Source organism: Oratosquilla oratoria, chromosome 23 (genome assembly GCF_046742065.1).
Source record: "Oratosquilla oratoria isolate Oo_2021 chromosome 23, ASM4674206v1, whole genome shotgun sequence".
Lineage (NCBI taxonomy): Eukaryota > Metazoa > Arthropoda > Malacostraca > Stomatopoda > Squillidae > Oratosquilla > Oratosquilla oratoria.
In genome coordinates this window covers 5,892,341-5,897,340 of record NC_134799.1, presented here as the reverse complement: position 1 = coordinate 5,897,340, position 5,000 = coordinate 5,892,341, and positions in this window count along the sequence as shown.

Sequence of the window (5,000 nt, the reverse complement as noted above, 5' to 3'; positions counted from 1 at the left end):
ATATTATATGTTCTCTCTCTCTCTCTCTCTCTCTCTCTCTATATATATATATATATATATATATATATATATATATATATATATATATATATGTTGTACCTTACACTTAAGCGATTTTCTTGAATGGGCCAAAAAAGTTGTAAAAAAAATTTGAATTTTGTATCATGAACAACTCTGGATCAAAGCTTTTGCCCGTGACTGTACATCCCAAACGACTTTACCAAACTGGATTGAAGCTACCCTAGCGAAGCACAAAGGTTACCGCCTCCCAGTGGGCAGACCGGTCCTGAATTGGACTATTAAGACTAAACTCGAACCTGGGATTTGTCCTCCCTCTCACAAAGGGATAGGAAGAGCATACCGACAGGAGACCTTTTGGTCCATAACTAGACAATTAAACGAAAAAATTGTAAACAAAGTGACAAAACAATTAGCAGGTATCACAGCATATTGTTTAGGTGTTTATGTAAATGAATCTTAACATTTCGAACCGTATTACATTGCACTGCCCCAGCAGGAAGTTTATTCCATTCATTGAGTACACGGTTGGCGAAGTTGTTTCTTCCCACTTGCAAATTAAAATTACGTCCTGATAGCTTGTTCCGAGATAACAACTCAACTGAATAAAGTTGTCTGAACTGAACCAGACGATCGGCTTGGTCACGTGACTACCCATACAATATGGCGTGGGTAGTTACCAGAAAATGTGGAAGTCAAAATTTTGAGAAAAAAAAAAAAAAATCCAGGGAGGGCAGTTTCCTTCCCTGCCCCAGCCCCTGAGTAAAGAACATAAAAATGGAGACTGCAAGAGACCATAAGGCCTACACTATGCAGTTCCATGTCCTTTACCACGTGTCATCGCCATCCATAAAGTTATCTTCTCTTTTAAAAGAAGCAGTTATTTCAGTGCTCACGACGTGATTACTGAGTCTATTCCATTCGTTAACCAGGTCTTTGGCTATTTCCTTCTCAAACCTGAATGGAAATATGTCGACGATGTATCATGCCATTGTCGCGGCGAGCGATTTCCCTTAGAAGGAATGTGGCGTCACAGATAAGTGTCTCCTGGGGGGGTAAGTTGAAGAATGTCGAGAGTATCACATTATTAGATGATTTGTTGGACTCCTCTCTCTCTCTCTCTCTCTCTCTCTCTCTCTCTCTCTCTCTCTCTCTCTCTTTTAGGCCTTGAAGCTGCATGAAGTCCAGCATAACGTTTTATAAAGATCTTCTTTAGATTGATGGGGTTGAGTTCTACAAGAGAAGTGTTTGGACGAGTTATCTATATCCAAGGGACGATGCCTCTTTGTGTGTATGTGCGTGTGTATGTGTGTGTGCGTGTGTGTGTGTGTGTGTGTGTGTGTGTGTGTGTGTGGTTGTAATCGGGTCAGGTGGGTCCGCCTCTAAATCTTGCAATGACCTTCGGTCAAGTACCCAAGGTCGTCCTTGTAGGAGTCCGGGTTCTTACGGAGACAAATCTCAGTCGATTCTTCGTCGTCCCTGCATCGACGATTTTTTTTTCCAGCGATCCTTTGCTGGCATTTCATTATCCACTTTTGCTCTTACCTTTTCCACAGGTGTTTGGAATATGTAAAAAAAAAAAAAAAAAAAAAAGGATGACTAGAGGAAAGGGATAGTGCACTCAAGTGCCGTTCGATTGGTGCTGCGTTCAATGGGTCCTGGGTTCGAGTTCCTTCAAGGACGACGTCTCTTCTTGGGCAAGAAATCGCCCTAGCGACGGCGTCCGTCTCCAGGACTCCTTTGATTATATTCAGCTGAAGGATATAATTAAGAAAGAACGAGTCTTCATCGTCTGAGAACCTGTCTTGGTTCCAGGACATGTGTATGTGTGTGTTTACGTGTGCGTGTGTGTGTGTGTTTGTATTTACCTAGTTGTATTATACGGGAAGAGGAGTTATACTCGTAGTGACCCGTCTTTGTATCTCTCAGCATCTAGTTTGTTCTTAAATTCTTGTGTGCCTGTGTGTGTGTGTGTGTGTGTGTGTGATTCAACATGGTCTTGAATCACGTGTTAGACTCGTGATCGACAGCTATTTTCCCTCCAAGAAGAGAGTTCAGACCTCATGTATGACCGATCTATGGGTAATGCTGTGACCTTACACGCACACAGACCCCCAACTCCCCGCCAACGAGAGTTGGAGTAACGACTCGAGCGCAGCGATGCTGATATTTCAACCCTGGGCGGGATTCGAGCCCGGAGCACCGTAGTGGCAGCCGGGAACTCTACCAACTGCGCCATGTGTGTGTGTATTTGTTTACCTAGTTGTATTATACGGGAAGGGGAGTTATACTCGTAGTGACCCGTCTTTGTATCTTTCAGCATCTAGTTTGTTCTTAAATTCTTGTGTGTGTGTGTGTGTGTGTGTGTGTGTGTGTGTGTGTGTGTGTGTGTGTGTGTGTGTGTGTCTGTGTGGATTCTGTCGAAGAAATAAATGAAAAAGACTGCCACGTTGAAGAAGCTACAGTTATAAGCAAAAGTTTGGACGTACCCAGAGATTTTCATATAACACCAAATTCCAATCGTTTGTCCTATTTTTTGTATTTTCATCTATCCAAGAAAAAATCACCTAAATCTAAGCCAAATACTACAAAGGAAATCATATCACGTAATCTACAGAAACAAAATGATACAGCCATTGTGAGAACTCTACCATGGGTCACAACTTTTGTTCGTGACTGTACATACAAGGAAGAACTTGAAACTCTTCTCAAGAAATAACGTCGAGTGGGACTTGGGGCCAGGTGCGAACGCACGCGTCCTACTTCGACCAAGTGTCTGATGTTAAAACTCGAACCCGGGAACATTGAATACGACAGATCGAATTACTTGAATAACTCTTCTACGCTGCACGCGTCTTGGACCACGTGTTGGACTCGTGATCGACAGCTGTCAGTCTCCCGAGTGAGAGCTTAATCTATGGATAATGTTGTGTGTGTCTGTGTGTGATTCACCCTGGTCTTCGATCACACAATGGACTCGTGATCGACAGCTATTTCCCTCCCAGAAGAGAACTCTATGGGTAATGCTGTGACCTTCCACGCACACACACGCACCTAACTCCCCGCCCACGAGAGTTGGAGTAACAACCCGCTGCGCAGCGATACTGAAATTATTTCAGGCCTGGGCGGGATTCGAACCCGGACCGCCGTATTGGCGGGCGGGAACTAACCATTGCGCTATTGTGTGTGTGTGTGTGTGTGTGTGTGTGTGTGTGTGTGTGTGTGTGTGTGTGTACGTACGAGAAGAACCGAGAGTAGAACCTAGTTAAGATATAGTAGACAGAAATAAGCTACGATTTGTATAGACATATGCAAAGAGGATGAATGTAGAAAAATACTCAAATAATTTTCCAAGTTGGCAACCAACACGAAAAATTCCGCTAGGAACACCTAGGACGCCCATGAAGGAGGGCGTAAAATGTGCACTTATTAAAAGAGGCACAACTATAGAAAATATAGAAGAACAAGCTCTGTACGAAGACACAAACGTGTGGGGAGTTCTTGTGAGGTAGAGCACTTAGCATAACGTGTTCTACCGGTGGATGGTTAGGTGAGCTCGGTAGTGTAGTTACAGGCATGAATTGCGTGTTGGTCGATGACTGTTCGAGGCAAATGAATACAGATTCGGCCATTTTGAGGCGAAGAGATTCGTGAAGCCGGTGTTGAGTTTGTTTTTCACGTGATTCCTGATTGTGCATGATTCTTTTTTCTTTTCCTCTTCTTTTTCTTCTCTCTTCCACTTGCCCTCTCCTCTTCTCTTCCTCTTTTCCTCTTTTCATAATTACTTTTGTTTTGTTTTCTATTTGCTTCCTTCTTTCTTTTCTTTCTCATGTTTGTGCGTCTCTATTTTCGCTTTCCTCCTCTGAGTCAGGAATAAAAGGAGAAATGTTAAATATATATTTCTAGCAATAGTCAGATGTTTTTATTCAGCTGAGGAGAACCCCACACGTGTGTGTGTGTGTGTGTGTGTGTGTGTGTGTGTGTGTGTGTGTGTATATGTGTGTGTGTGTGTGTGTGTGTGTGTTTACCTAATTGTAGTGTACAGGAATGGAAGAACGCCCGTTGGTCCTGTCTCCTACTTTTTTTTTTTTACCTAGCCTCATATCCATTGTGTGTGATTCACCATGGTCTTGGATCACGTGTTGGACTTGTGATCTACAGCTATTTCCCTCACGGAAGAGAGCTCAGAGCTCATGTCTATGACCGATCTATGGGCAATGCTGACCTTACACGTACACACACACCCAACTCCCCGCCCACGAGAGTCGGAGTAACGACCCGCAGCGCAGCGATACTGAAATTATTTCAGCCCTGGGTGGGATTCGAACCCGGACCGCCGTAGTGGCAGTCGGGAACTCTAACCACTGGACCACGATGTGTGTGTGTGTGTGTATGTGTGTGTGGAATAGAGTATGAATGAATGTCACTTAGGGGCTTAAGAATTGTAGAGGGAAAGAAAGAAAGAAAAGAAAACAACAACGGTGAGAGAAAAAGAGAAAGAGAGGCACTGCTATTATCAAGCACCGCAGGCTCCACTTCCACGGGGGGCTCTTATCCTCAGGAAGCCGTGGTCAGAAGGGGAGTCGGGGCGGGGGCGGTGGTGGCGGGGGGGGGGGGTCTCGGTCTACTCGAGGTTCATTCAGGACGCAATCTGTACCCAGTGACCTCTGATGTTAATTTGGGATGGATGTTTACTTCCTCCTCGTGTCGACGACATCCCGAGCATCGAGTGTTTACGTCCAGCGACTCGGATGACCTTTATGACATTCTCTCCTCGAGGTCGTCCCCTAAACCGAATGGAATCGTCTGTCGTTAGCCAGAATGAAGTCTTTGAAGGGCGTCGACCTAGGGAAGGGGTCGATTTTAGGAGAACGCGTTCACGTCGTCGTCATTTCGTGAAGATGATCTTTCCCACTTCGAGGGTCGTCGAACTCCCTTAGTCTGGAGGTCCTGACTGCGAAGGATCTCAATGTCCTGGAAGT